The sequence below is a fragment of the Bombina bombina genome, chromosome 6 (assembly GCF_027579735.1).
Source record: "Bombina bombina isolate aBomBom1 chromosome 6, aBomBom1.pri, whole genome shotgun sequence".
Lineage (NCBI taxonomy): Eukaryota > Metazoa > Chordata > Amphibia > Anura > Bombinatoridae > Bombina > Bombina bombina.
This window is the reverse complement of record NC_069504.1, coordinates 807,663,989-807,680,141: the sequence shown is the minus strand read 5'-3', so window position 1 is coordinate 807,680,141 and position 16,153 is coordinate 807,663,989. Positions and strand designations below refer to the sequence as shown.

At 40.3% G+C, this 16,153-nt stretch overlaps 1 protein-coding gene across 1 annotated transcript in view; it reads right to left on the bottom strand.

The window, feature by feature from the left end:
- LOC128662274 (peptidyl-prolyl cis-trans isomerase-like) overlaps positions 1-16,153 on the bottom strand; it is a 109,834-nt gene that overhangs the window by 13,560 nt on the left and 80,121 nt on the right. The window lies entirely within an intron of this gene.

Sequence of the window (16,153 nt, the reverse complement as noted above, 5' to 3'; positions counted from 1 at the left end):
AGGCCGCCTCTAATCTAAATGTATTTTGATAGTTTTTCACCACTAGGGCATTAGTTCACGTGTTTAATATAGATAACATTGAGCTCGTGCACGTGAATTTACCATGGAAACAGCTCTAATTGGCTAAAATGCAAGTCTGTCAAAAGAACTGAAATACGGGGGCAGTCTGCTGAGGCTTAGATACAAGGTAATTACAGAGGTAAAACGTGTATAATTATAACAATGTTGGTTATGCAAAACTGGGGAATTGGTAATTAAGGGATTATCTATCTTTTAAAACAACAAAAATTCTGGTGTTAACTGTCTCTTTAACCCTTTGTGTGTGGAAAAAAAATATTTCTTGCACATTACGGCATATTTTCTTGGTTACATTTAAATTTTTTTTTACTATATATCTTATTATATATACAGTATTTATATATATATATATATATATATATATATATATATATATATATATATATATATATAATTATAAATATATCTTTATATATTGTTAGGGAATATTGCTAGTGGTATCCCTCATCTGATTGAAAACATAGGGCGAGATTACATATGTGGCGCAAGCTTCAGCGCAACTGCTGAAACCCGCGCTGCCCTAATTTTACCTCGCACATCGGGGTAGGCAGTTCGTAAAGTGCCATAAGTCGTATAAACTAGCGATGTCCAGAAATGAGCGTAAATACAAATTTCTGGAGTCGCCAGTGATTTACGGCACAAAAACAAAATTAAATCTCCCGTAAAAGTCTAAGCCGTCTCCCAAAAATAATCCCAACACGTAAAAACCCCTATATCTGTCATCAAACCCACATCAGAACTAATAATAAAAGTATTAACCCCTAAACCTACAATCCCCCAGAATTCAATATGCCTAATTAAACTATTAACCCCTAATCCAGCATTCAAACACATTGCAATCTACCTAATAAAAGTATTAACCCCTAAATCCGCCAACCCCAACATCGCAAACTACCTAATAAATGTATTAACCCCTAATCTGCCATTCACTCACATTGCAAAGTCCCTATTAAAACTATTAACCCCTAATCTGCCATTAACTCAAATTGCAAGGTACCTATTAAAATTATTAACCCCTAATCTGCCATTAACCCACAACAAACTTTATAAAACTATTAACCCCTAAACCGCCAAACCAACACAACACAATAATCCTAATAAAACTATTAACCCCTAATCCGCAAAAACCCTCACAACGCAAGTACCCTTATTAACCCATTAACCCCTAATCCCCCAAACCCCCACAACGCAAATAACTAAATTACTAAAACCCCTAATCTAACACCCCCTAAATTAACCCCAATTACCTAAATTAAAAAATACTAAATTACAATTAAAAAAAAAAAGCTAACATTACTTAAAAATAAAAAAAAATAAGATTAAACTAATCTAAGATTACAAAAAATAAAAAAGTCTAACATTACATAAAATAATAAACCAAATTATCAAAAATTAAAAAATTAAACCTAATCCCTATGAAAATAAAAAGCCCCTCAAAATAAAAACACCCCCTAATCTAATGCTAAACTACCAATAGCCCTTTAAAGGGCTTTTTGTAGGGCATTGCCCTAAGTTAAACAAGTCTTTTACCTTAAAAAACACTAAATCCCCCCCCACCCTGCAAAATAAAAAAACCTAACACTTAAAGATCCTAAACTACCCATTGCCCCTAAAGGGGCATTTATATGGGCATTGCCCTTAAAAGGGCACTCAGCTCTTTTACTCTTTTAAGAGTGCCCAATAAATCCCTAATCTAAAAAAAAAAAAAATACTAAATCTAACCCCAAAAAAGGTACTCACCTTTCCTGAAGTCCGGCGGAGAAGGTCCTGTTACAGGGGGCGGTAAAGTCTTCTTCCAAGCAGCCAACATCTTGTTCCAAGCGGGGACCACTTCCTTTTTCATCCAGGACCAAGCCGCGCGCAGATAAGTGCGAAACAGGACCAGCGACCACGGAGCCATGGAGTGGCTACATACGATTGTCGCAGTACACTGAATAGTGAATTCAAAGCATGTGTTTAAATATGGCGTCCCTTGCATTCCTATTGGATGATTTGATTCTTAAAATTAAAATCAGCCAATAGGATGAGAGCTACTGAAATCCTATTGGCTGTTCAAATCAGCCAATAGTATTTTAGTAGCTCTCATCAATGGGTAGTTTAGGATTTTTTAGTGTTAGGTTTTTTATTTTGGACGTTGGTGGGGGTTTACTGTTTAGAGGGGGGACTTAGTGTTTTTTAAGGTAAAAGAGCTGTTTAACTTAGGGCAATGCCCTACAAAAAGTCTTTTTAAAACCCTACAAAAAGCCTTTTTAAGGGCTATTGGTAGTTTAGCATTAGATTAGGACATGTTTTTATTTTGAGGGGGCTTTTTTATTTTCATAGGGATTAGGTTTAATTTTTTTATTTTTGATAATTTGGTTTATTATTTTATGTAATGTTAGCTTTTTTATTTAATTGTAATTTAGTATTTTTTAGGTAATTGGGGTTAATTTAGGGGGTGTTAGGTTAGGGGTTAATAAACTTTATTAGTTATTGCGGTGGGGAATTGTGGTTGACAGGTAGATAGATTTTGCGCATGTGTTAGGTGTTAGTTATTGTCAGGAGGTAGAGAGATATTGCGCATGCGTTAGGTGTTAGTTACTATTTTCAGGGAGTTACAGTGCTCACATACTCAGTGCAAGTCTTGCTGCGCCTGCCTATGTGTGGCGAGGTGAAAATTGAGTAAAATTTCTCCATTTTCGCTGTGTAAGTCCTTGAGCTGAATATGTGATACCAATTTGCGACGCGGTTCTATGTTAGCTTATGGAAGTAATAATAGTGGCTGAAGGGTGAAATATACGTGCCGCATTTATATGCGCCTCCGTATATGTGATACCAAAACTGCGTAAAAACCGCTGCATATGTAATCTTGCCCATAATTGCTATTGCAGTGGGGTATTCTGTCATCATATTGTTAGTCGGTCAGAGTGTACTATGTTTCTGGCTGCTGCTGCCACCACCACCACCACCACCAGTAGAACCAGCATTGTCACTACCAGTGCAGCGCCTGTATCTGCTTTTACTTGAGTAAGTGGGACAAGCATAGTTGGCTCTGTCTTACAGATTCAATATCATTGCCCAGGCCATTGTCTGCTCCTCTGGCTCAATCATCTAGAGGAGCAGCAGCAGTAGCAGCAGGGTTATCGTCAGCATCTGCTGTAGCATACATTCCCATGTCCAACAGGAGTAAGAAATATGCAGGGCCCACCACTACCACGACAAGTAGCATCAGCAGCATGATTAACTGTAAGGGTCATGTAAGAACACCCATAAAATAAAAGTGGACAGTGAGAGGAACTGAAGATAAAGGTGCTGTATTGACATTGTTTGGCTCAAAGCCTAATAGTAGGACTAGGAGTGGGATCTGAGGTTACCAAGTGGCGTCCGTGTACACATCAACTTTTTACACAGTCTACTTCCAAAACCACCTGCACCAATGTTTGCCCATGTGCCATCATCAGTTCTACCACTGCCAGTTCTGTCACTCTTCTGCTTCCCTCCATGTTTTACAGCAGCAGCCTTGTGGGTTTATCACAATCTGAAAGGCTGTCTCTAAGTAAAGGCAGCAGCATCAGAGCAGATGCTGCAAGAGACGTAGATGATCTCATTGTGTCAAATAGTCTGGGAGAAGAGGGAAGTATTTAACAGGTTTCTTCCCCAGTTTCTGTTTTGAGCGATGAAGATCTTACTGCAACTCCTAGTATGACTATAGCCTTCACTCTCGACCAGGAGGAACTTGATTATGAGCCTGAGGAGATGTTGGAGGAGAAATAGATTCTGCAAGGAGTAGCAGCATTAGAACTTCCTCCATGATTTTAAAGCCTCAGATTTCTCCTGTATACGCTCCCTCTCCATTGCCACCATCATACCCTGTTGTGGAGCAGCAAATTCTTACAACAGCCTCACCCACTACCCATGTTGACAGTTCCACTAGTAGTGCAGTCTCTGTCAGTACTAGAATCCCTGTCAGTTCCACCACCACCACCCCACTAGGAGAAGAAAAAGTATTCCAAGAAGGGCAGAGAGAGTTTTCATTGCTACATCTCAAAGTTCCAGCAAGGAGACATCAACAGTGGTAGAAGGGCAGGCAGAGGCAGCAACTTCTTCACGTCGCTCAAAGGTGTGGGACCACTTTGTCAGCATCAGAAATGGCCCCTTTGCTAAGTGCAAATTGTGTGGCAAAGAAGTTAGCCATGTGAGAGTGTTGGGTCATCTCACTAGCCCCGGGATGAACCAGCATCTCTGCATGCACCACAAAGCTGTGTTATTTAGGGAAGAAGGCGGGCAAGTAGCAGTTAGAGTGTAACAGTCTCACAGCCAACAACACCACCTAATAGGAGCAGCAGCACCAGCAGTAGAACAAGGGATACAGTATTGATGGCAGTCAGCAGAGTCAGGTACCACCGTAACATCACAACAATGTGTTAAGTCAACCCTGGAGAGCCTTTCAAGTAGTTGATGGAAGTAGCTTTTCCCCACTACCACCTGCCTTCATGCAGCACTTTCAGCAGGAGTGTAGTCCCCTCACTATACTGTGTTAATAGATAAGCTGGCAAAGGATTCTGTACAGTCAGTGAACTTTAACACCAAATTATGGAGTGCTCCTAGTGGCCATCCTGCCAGCACACTGGTGGCAGCCCAGGGCATGTAATGAGGGTAGTGGTACTGCTAGGGGTGGTGCAGCGGCAGGCAGGTCTACCAATCATTCCTCCTCCATGCCAAGGTGTTGGATGAGCAGCATACAGCTAAAAATATATTGCAGACTCTTAGGAGGATGGGGGCACAGTGGGTAGGGGAGCGAGCATGATGCACCAAGGTGGAATTGGGATTCATTATCACCGACGGATCACCCAATATGTCGAAGACTGTGAGGGTGACTTTATCGGTGTGCGTTGTTTGGCTCACATTCTTTACCTGGTGGTAAAGGCTGCTATTCCTGAAGGCAACTCTAGCTTATGGATTGCAGGATGCTTCCATCACAGTGTTAAAGACAGTCAGCTCCTTAGGCAGGAACAGGAGAAGGCAGGGCAAGACATAACTACTAGGTGGACCTTTTGATTTGCTGGAATTTATCCTGGAGCAGCAGAGGGCTTTCCATGTTTCTAATAAATAAATTGCATCTGAAGTCTATTAGGCAGAGATGAGTGGACCATTATTGGTCATTTAGTGTCAGTACTAAAACCTTTTAGGGATGTGACCAAGAACTTGCACCAAAACACTACCAGTCTGGGTCAAGTCATACCCTTGTTCACTGACCTATTGAGCAAGAAGGATGCCTTCATGGAAACTCATTATGTGGTTCCTGGTGGGGTACTAAAAAGTGAGGTAGCAGCACTTGTCAGGAGGCTGAAGTAGCAGTTAAAAGGTTGCATGTGGGACCAACTAAAGAAATGCCCTGAACTGAGGCTGGCCACCTTCTGTGTGAAATTAATGGCAAATGGCACTTACAACTTATAAACTACCAACGTGGAGGGACAAACTGATTCCCAGGGTGTGGGGCCAAAAAAAGAAGCACATGCTTTGTGAGGGAGAAGTGGAGCAGCGGGGGGCAGATATTATTTTTTTCAACTTCAACCAGCAGCTGAAACAGCACAACACAGCTGAATGGAGCAGCTGTATTTTGATTAGAGGCATAAGACTGTTTGGTGGGACCCATTGAAGCCCCCTCAAAAGGGGGAGTAGTACAAATGCTTCAGACATGGTAAAGGCTTATCTTTGTGAACCTCCTTTTCCCCCAACAGCAGATTCTCTGAGCTATTGGGATGACAAGAGGACTTTGTGTCCTGACCTGGCTACAATAGCTCAGGAACTCCTCTCTTGTCCGCCAACCATCGTGCAAAGTGAGCATATGGCATTTCTCAAATTTAACATTCCAAAGCTAAATTACCTTGCCCTTAGCTTTGACACCCATTCATTTTAAAATGTTTTCCACTCAAGCCCCTGCCCACCCTATTCCATGGTGGTCATCATCCATCAATGCCAAATTCTCAGGGAACTTCTGGCTGCCCTAGGCAAGTGTTTGCCATCCTCCTCCCCTGGAGGTGTATTGGTTTATGTACTGTCAGGCCTATCTACCTAGTTCAGTAACTCTGCTGCCTGTTGCCACTTCTGCTCCTGCCTTTCTTGCTCTGTAGTGGTAATCATCCATCAATGACAAACTCTCAGGGAACTGCCGGCCACTGTGTTTAAGGGGCTCTAGACACATGTTGCCCTCCTTCTCCCCTGGTGGTATATTTTGAGGTTTATGTACTGTCAGGCAATCTACTTAGTTCAGTAACTCTGCTGTCTGATGCTGCTACTCCTGCTCTCCCTACTCTGTGGTGGTTATCTTACATTAATGCCAAATCCTCAGGAATAGCTGGCCACTATGTCCAAGGGGCTCTAGAACATTTTTGCCCTTCTCCTCCCCTTTTTAGAGGTGTATTTCTGAGGTTTATGTACTGTCAGGCATACCTACCTAGTTCAGTAACTCAATTGCCTACTGATGTTTGTGCTGCTTTTACCCCTGTTGCTGCCCTTCCTGCTCTGTGGTAGTGGTCCTCATCCATCTATTTCAAATCCTCATGGAACTGTTTTCTGCTGTGTCAAAGGGGCTCTAGCCACGTTTACCTTGCTCCTCCCCTGCCTGCCCTTGAGGTGTATTTTTGAGGTTTAAATACTGTCAGGCCTACCTATGTAGTAAAGTAACTCTGCTGCATGCTGCTACTCCTGCCCTCCCTGGTCTGTGGTGGTCGTCTTCCTTCAATGCCAAAACCTCATAGAACGATGTGTCGATGTGTCAAAGGAGCTCTAGGCACATGTTGCCCTCCTCTTCCCCTAAAGATGTATTTTTTGGGTTTATCTACTGCGAGGTCTACGTACCAAGCTCAGTACATCTGCATCCACTCCTGGTTCTGCCCTCCCTACTCAGTGGTGGTCATCATCCATCAATGCCAAATCTTCAGGGAACTGCTGGCCACTGTGTCAAAGGGGCTATATGCACCTGTTGCCACCTTTCTCCTCCCTGGTTGTGTATTTTTGAGGTTTATGTACCGCCAGGCTTACCTACCTATGTTGTCTGTTGTGTAACTCTGCTGCCACTCCTGTTCCTGCCCTCCCTGCTCTGTGTTGGCTAATCATCATCTGTTAATGCCTAATCCTCAGGGAACTGTTGCCCTCTGCATCCCCTGGAGGTATATGTATTCAGGTTTATGTACTATATTATTATCAGAAGCCTAGTTTGGTTAATTGGCTTCCTGCCCTTCTCTGAGTTGAGTTTCCAAGGATAACTATTAACTATAAACTTGAGGAGCAGGTGTGTGAGAAAGTGGGGAATATGAGAACTTTAGTATGAGGGATTTACAAAAAAAAAATAATGAATAGAATGAAAAAAAAATATTGTATGGAAAGTTTGAAGGGCTTTTAATTTCAATTAATTTAATTACTTTAAAAACTTGTTCCAGTTTCTGTATGTCCTCGTGTCCCAGTTAGCAGTGATTATTTGGATTGTTTAGCCTTTCCTAGCAGTGTAATTTTGTGCATAAAAGAATGGTATGCAGGCTTCCCATAGGGCTTAATGCAATTTAACAAATTTCTTATCAAACAAAATTCTTATCCAAATTTTTGGACAAACAGAACATACTGACGAAACAAAATTCTGACAAACCGAATTGATCGAAAATTCTGAACTAAAAATTTCACAAGGACTGGATTTTTCACCTGTTCACATGTCTAATCTGAAAAAAGGAAAAACAAATCTAGAGACACATTTTTGTTTCTCCCTTTGGAATCTTGCCGCATGTTTCAGATTGGCTTCAGACCTATTACTTATAACATGTCTAGAAACATGACTTGCTTTTGAACTTTGCATACTGTTGGCCTAGTTCTTAAAAAAACTAGCTGGCATGAAGAGGAATCATCAGCTTATTTTACTGAATATAAAGTGTCTCTCCTTAAAAGAAAACAAACCTAAAACTTTTCTTTCATGATTCACGTATAGCATGCAATTTTAAACATATTTCTAATTTTATTCTATTTTTATCCATTCTCTATTGGTATCTTTTGATGAAAAGCAGGAGTGTGCACAAGCCTGGAGCACTATATGGCAGCAGTTTTGCAAAAATGTAATACATTAGTAAGAGCACTAAATGGCAGGATAAAGGATATTAGTGATATCCCCTTAGTGAGATATGCAGCTCCCAAGATAAAAACTGCATTTAAATAATCTTCGAGGGGTGTTATAATACTGACAGGGCATTTTATAGAATCTCACCAGACCAAAAAAAACATATTTTATGTAAGAACTTACCTGATAAATTCATTTCTTTCATAATGGCAAGAGTTCATGAGCTAGTGACGTATAGGATATAAATTCCTACCAGGAGGGGGCAAAGTTTCCCAAACCTCAAAATGCCTATAAATACACCTCCCACCACACTCACACCTTAGTTTAACGTAAAGCCAAGTAGTGAGGTGTAAAAATGAGTAAAAAAGCATATAAAAAAGAGGAACTGGAAAATAATATTGTGCTTTTATACAAAAAAATATAACCACCAAAAACAGGATGGGCCTCATGGCTCTTGCCATTATGAAATAAATTAATTTATCAGGTAAGTTCTTACATAAATTATGTTTTCTTTCATGTAAATGGCAAGAGTCCATGAGCTAGTGACATATGGGATAAAATACCCAAGATGTGGAAGTCTACAGAAGAGTAACTAGAGAGGGAGGGATAAAATAAAAACAGCTATTTCCGCTGAGAAATTAAATCCAAAAAATAAGTTCTTCTTATAAACAGAAGAATCAAACAGAGACAGCTGCCTGAAGAACGTTTCTACAAAAGACTGCTTCAGAAGAAGCAAATACATTGAAATGGTAAAATTTAGTAATTGTATGCAAAGAAGACCAAGTTGCTGCTTTGCAAATCTGATCAACTGAAGCTTCATTCTTAAAAGCCCAAGAAGTGGCAACTGATCTAGTAGAATGAGCTGTAATTCTTTGAGGTAGAGACTGTCCCGCCTCCAAATAAGCCTTGTGAATCAAAAGCTTTAACCAAGATGCCAAAGAAATGGCATAGGCTTTCTGACCTTTCCTAGAACCAGAAAAGACAACAAATAGACTAGAAGTCTTCCTGAAATCCTTAGTAGCCTCAACATAGTATTTCAAAGCCCCTACCACATCCAAAGAGTGTAATGATTTTTCAAGAGATTTCTTAGGATTCGGACACAAGGAAGGAACAACAATTTCCCTACTAATGTTGTTAGAATTCACAACCTTAGGAAGGAATTTAAACAAAGGCCACAAAACAGCTTTATCCTAAAGGAAAATTAGAAAAGGAGACTCACAAGAGAGAGCAGACAATTCAGAAACTCTTCTATAGCAGAAGAGATAGCCAAAAGGAACAAAACTTTCCAAGAAAGTAGTTTAATATCCAAAGAATGCATAGGCTCAAAGGGAGGAGCTTGCAAAACCTTCAAAACCAAATTGACTCCATGGATGAGAAATATACTTAATAACAGGCTTGATAAGGACCAAAGCCTGAACAAAACAGTGAATATCAGGAAGTGTAGCAATCGTTCTATGAAATAAAACAGAAAGAGCAGAGATTTGTCCCTTCAAAGTACTTGCAGATAAACCTTCATCCAAACTGTCCTGAAGAAACTGTAAAATTCTAGGAATTCTAAAATAATGCCAAGAGAATTTATGAGAACACCATGAAATATAGGTTTTTGAAACCTTATAATAAATCTTCCTTGAAACAGACTTACCAGTCTGCAACATAGTATTAATCACTGAGTCAGAGAAACCTCTATGACTAAGCACCAAACGTTCAATTACCATACATTCAAATTTAGTGATTTCAGATCCTGATGAAAAAACGTCCCTTGAAACAGAAGGTCTAGCCTTAAAGGAAGTGACCAAGGTTGGCAACTGGACATCCGGACAAGATCTGCATATCAAAACCTGTGAGGCCATGCTGGTGCTATCAGAAACACATACAATTGTTCCATTATGATCTTGGAGATTACCCTTGGAAGAAGAACTAGAGGTGGAAAAATATAAGCAAGTTGGTAAGACCAAGGAACTGCTAATGCATCCACCATCTTCGCCTGAGGATCCCTGGACCTGGAAAGGTATCTGGGAAGTTTCCTGTTTAGATGGGAAGCCATCAGATCTATTTGTGGAAGACCCCACATCTGTACAAACTGAAAAACACATCTGGATGGAAAGACCACTCCCCCAGATGTAAAGTCTGATGGCTGAGATAATCTGCTTCCTAATGTCTACACCTGGGATATGAATCACAGAATTTAGACAGGAGTTGGATAAGGATTCTACCCAAGAAAGTATCCGTGATACTTCTTTCATTGCTAAAGGACTGCGAGTCCCTCCCTGATGATTGACATATGCCACAGTTGTGATATTGTCTGTCTGAAAATAAATGAAAAGTTCTCTCTTTAATAGAAGCCAAGCCTGAAGAGCTCTGAAAATAGCACAGAGTTCTAAAATATTGATTGGTATCCTCGCCTCTAGAGGATTCCAAACCCCTTGTGCAGTCAGAAACCCCCAGACAGCTCCCCAACCTAAAAGACTTGCATCTATTGAGACTACAGTCCAGGAAGGACAAACAAAAAAAGGCCCCTTGCACAATACAATGATGGTCTAGCCACCAAGTCAGAGAGAGTTGAATGCTGGGATTTAAGAATATCAGTTGTAATATCCGAGTATAATCCCTGCACCATTGATTCAACATGCAAAGCTGCAGAGGTCTCATATGAAAATGAACAAAGGGAATCATGTCCAATGCTGTAGTCATAAGACCTAAAACTTCCATGCACCTTCCACCGAAGGGAATGATCGAGACTGAAGGTATCGACAGGCTGAAATATATTTCATTCGTCTCTTGTCTGTTAAAGACAGAGTCATGGACACTGAATCTATCTGGAAACCTAAAAAGGTGACCCTTGTCAGAGGAATCAAGAAACTCTTTGGTAAATTGATCCTCCAACCATGTCTTTGAAACAACACTAGTTGATTTGTGTAAGTTTCTGCTAAATGAAAAGATTGAGCCAGTGCCAAGATATCATCCAAATAAGGAATCACCGCAATACCCAGCTCTCTGATTACAGATAGAAGGGCACCGAGAGCCTTTGAAAAGATTCTTGGAGCTGTTGCTAGACCAAATGGAAGAGCGACAAATTGGTAATGCTTGTCTAGAAAAGAGAATCTCAGAAACCGATAGTGATCTGGATGAATCGGAATGTGAAGATAAGCATCCTGTAAGTCTATTGTGGACATGTGATAACCTTGCTGAACAAAAGGTAGAATAGTCCTTATAGTCACCATCTTGAAAGTTGGGACCCTTACAAAATGATTAAAAAACTTCAGATTCAGAACTTGTCTGAATGAATTTTCTTTCTTTGGGGCAATGAATAGATTTAAAAAAAAACAGACCCTGTTCCTGAAGCGGAACTAGTATAATTACCTGAAAGCTCTAGATCTGAAACACACTTTAGAAAAGCCTGAGCTTTCACAGGATTTGTTGGAACATGAGCGAGAAATAATCTTCTCACAGGAGGTCTTACTCTGAAGCCTATTCGATACCCTTGAGAGACAATGCTCTGAATCCACTGATTTTGAACAAAATCTGCCCAAATTTCTTGAAATAATTTAAATTTGCTCCCCACCAGTTGAACTGGATTGAGGGCTGCACCTTCATGCAGACTTGGGAGCTGGCTTTGGTTTCTTAAAAGGCTGGGATCTATTCCAACTTGAAGACGACTTCCAATTAAAACCAGAGTCTTTAGGGGAAGGAGAAGCTTTAGATTTACCCTTAGATTTTTTTTATCTTGAGGCAAAAAAAAAACCTTTTCCCCCCAGTGAAATAATAGAATCCAACTGAAAACCAAATAAATTATTACCCTGAAAAGATAGAGATAATAATCTAGATTTAGATACCATGTAAGCATTCCAAGATTTAAGCCATAATTCTCTTCTAGCTAAAATAGCTAAAGACAAAGATTTAACATCAATCTTGATGATATCAAAAATAGCATCACAGAAAAAATGATAAGCATGTTGAAGCAAACGAATAATGCTAGACAAATCAGGATCTGCTTCCTGATGTGCTAGGCTATCCAACCAAAAAGTTGTTGCAGCTGCAACATCAGCCATAGAAATGGCAGGCCCGAGAATATAGCCAGAATGCAAATAAGCTTTCCTTAGATAAGATTCAATCTTCCTATCTAAAGGATCTTTAAAAGAATTACTATTTTCCATAGGAATAGTAGTACGTTTGGCAACAGTAGAAATAGCCCCATCAACCTTAGGGACGTTTTCCCCAAACTCCAATTTAGCCACTGGTAAAGGATATAGCTTCTTGAACCTAGAAGAAGGATTAAAAGAAGCACCAGGCTTAGACCATTCCTTAGCAATCACATCAGAAACAGCATCTGGAACAGGAAAAACCTCAGGACTAATCACAGGAGGTTTAAAAACAGAATTTAAACACTTACTGGATTTTTTATCAAGAGGATCAGACTCCTCAATATCCAAAGTAACCAATACTTCTTTCAATAAAGAACAAATATATTCAATGTTAAAAAGATAAGAAGATTGATCAATTTCAATGTCTGAAGTAGGATCTTCTGAACCAGAGAGATCCTCTTTAGAGGAGGATATTTCAGTATGTTGTCAGTCATTACAAATTTTATCAGACTTATGAGAAGTTTTAAAAGACCTTTTACAATTATTAGAAGGTGGAATAGCAGACATAGCCTTCTGTATTGCATCAGTAATATAATTTTTCAACAGGGATATCATGTACATTAGATGTTGATGGAACAACAGGCGCTGTACTAGTACTAATAGAAACATTATCGGCATGCAAACGTTTATCATGACGACTGTTACATAATAAAGCCGGAGATATAATCTCAGCTTGCTTACAATAGATACACTTAGCTTTGGTAGAACTGTGTTCATGCAGCATGGTTCCTACAGTAGCTTCTGAGGCAGGGTCAGACTGAGACATCTTTGCAAAAATGTAAAAGAAAAAATAACATTTAAACAAATATCCAATTTCCTCATATAGCAGTTTCAGGAATGGGAAAAAAATGCATATGCTAAATAGGCAGAAAAGCAAACAGCATAGCCCTCTAGAATATAAAGAGAGCAAAAGCATAAAAGAAGTGAGGTAAAATAACTAAAATGTTTGGCGCCAAGTATGACGCACAACGCAAATAGTAATGAAATTTTTTTGGCGCCATCCAACATCCGGAAATGACACAACTTGCCAAACAACCTAACTTCAACAAAGACGCAGGAAATGACAAAACTTGCACCACTGTAGTAAAAAATTTGAGCCAAAAAGTTTTGCTCCAAAAATGACGCAATAAATAATAGCATTATTGTGCCCTTGCGAGCCTAATTTGTCCTGCGAAAATAAGGAAAAGCAAGTAAAATTGGAAAAAAAAAATAAACCCCAGGTAAAAAATAACTTCCTAAAACATGATTCCCATACTGAAACTGTTAGACTGCAAAGGGAAATACACATGGACCTGACTCATGGCAAATATAAGTAAATACATACATTTAAAACTTTATATTAAAACATAAAGCACCAAAACATAGCTGAGAGTGTCTTAAATAATGATACATACTTACCGAAAGACACCCATCCACATATAGCAGACAGCCAAACCAGTACTGAAAACTATCAACAGAGGTAATGGTATAAGAGTATATCGTCGATCTGAAAAGAGAAGTAGGAGATGAATCCCTACAACCGATAACAGAGAACCCTTGAAAAGATTTCCCATGAGTGAAACCATAAAAATCAACAGGCAATACTCTCTTCCCATTCCTCTGTCAAACACTGTACTCTGAGAGGAATTGGGCTTCAGAATGCTTAGAAGCACTTATCATAGAAGAAATCATAGAAATCAAGCACAAACTTACTTCACCACCTCCATAGGAGGCAAAGTTTGTAAAAACAAAGGTGTGAGTGTGGTGGGAGGTGTATTTATAAGCATTTTGAGATTTGGGAAACTTTGCCCCCTCCTGGTAGGAATGTACATCCCATACGTCACTAGCTAATGGACTCTTGCCATTTACATGAAAGAAATTGGGCCCTAAGTGCGATGCATTTTTACATCAGCTTCAGTTTTTTTCATGTATTTATCTCCCCTAAAAAGAACATCATATGGCTACACACACCCTCCAAAAAAATGTTAGCTCCTGTCTGGCTTATACATTTTTTACAGATGGAGCTCAGGAGGGGGTCATGCAGGGACGTGCCATCATTAAAGGCAGGTGAGGCATGGCACTAGTGAGTGATCCATGTTGCGCAGTGAAGAAGACGCAGTGAGCCGTTCAGCTGCTCTCCATTGCGTATCATGGCTAAGGCTTGCTAATTTGTGTATGAGCCGCGAGAGCCAGCGCTACCAACTACTGGTGCTTAAGCTCTTTGCGGCCCATATGCTCCCAATAAAGGCTGCTCTCCAAGCAGCCTCTATGCAGAAGCCAATTAGCGCTGGAGTCTGAGTGTCCGAGTGAGTCACATAAAGTGACTGTCTTCTACTGGAGGTGTGCTCCCTAGAAGGACTGGAGGGAATAAGAAGAGCCACGAGTCACGTGGTCACGTGTGTGAGATGGTATGATGGCGTGAGGGAGAGCTGAGTAGAAGAGCTGCTGGAAAGAAGTCAACTAGTGCTGTGGTGAGAGGTTGAGAGAGCGCTGCATGCAAAACGAAGCTGAGGACCTTCCCTGGACATCTGACATCTGCCCTGGACATCTGAGGTGAGGATGACCATTACGGTAAGTTAATATTCTATTTTTTATTTTTCCCCAATTTGAGTCGGCCACCATCTGAGAGTACTAGTATTATATATACTTATGTGACACAACTTGTATATGGGACACTGTGTGTATGAGGGGCAGTACTTAAGTGGCACAGCTTGCATATAGGATACTGCATGTATGAGGGGTAGTACTTAAGTGGGGCAGCGTGCATATAGGACACTGCATGTATGAGGGGTAGTACTTAAGTGGGACAGCTTGCATATAGGACACTGCATGTATGAGGGGTAGTACTTAAGTGGGACAGCTTGCATATAGGACACTGCATGTATGAGGGGTAGTACTTAAGTGGGACAGCTTGCATATAGGACACTGCATGTATGAGGGGTAGTACTTAAGTGGGGAAGCTTGCATATAGGACACTGCATGTATGAGGGGTAGTACTTAAGTGGGACAGCTTGCATATAGGACACTGCATGTATGAGGGGTAGTACTTAAGTGGGACAGCTTGCATATAGGACACTGCATGTATGAGGGGTAGTACTTAAGTGGGACAGCTTGCATATAGAACACTGCATGTATGAGGGGCAGTACTTATGTAGCACAGCTTGCATATGGGACACTATGGGGTTGAATTATCAAGCTCCGCCGGAAACAGAAGACTGCTGCTCTGAGGTGGCGGACAGAAATCAACCCGATTGATACCGCCTGTTAGCGGCCGATTGGCCGCGAATCTGCAGGGGGCGGTATTCCACAAGCAGTTCTGGTGAACTGCTTGTGCAATGATAAGTATATGCTGTCGGCATTTATCGATGTGCAAGGGACATGATACGCTACATTTTATCATGTCTGCGCACACTTTGATAAATATGCCCCTATGTGTATGAGGGGCAATTCACTCCCATGATTTAAATGTAAATGAAAACCTGTGATTCTCCTGCAATTCATAGATTATATTGCATATAACACACTATGTAAAATAGTGTGCATATTCTGCAGGATACATTGGGTGTTTAGGGTCTAGCATAATTCAAAGGCCTACGGCCTGCGGCAAAGTGTTGCTGGATTTTATTTTTTTTAAATGTTGGCAGTTATGCGCTGCCACTCCCTAAAGGAACAAGACCATTCCTGCCTTAAAGAGCTTTAAAACCAGTTTCCTAGGATATTGCAAACAGCAAACAAATAATATAAATTCTGGTTACTGGCCTCTGATACCAAGCTCAACTTTAATGCTCCTATGAAAGAGAGAGAAAAAAAAGATTTAAAAAAAAAAACATATATATATATACAGGGAGTGCAGAATTATTAGGCAAGTTGT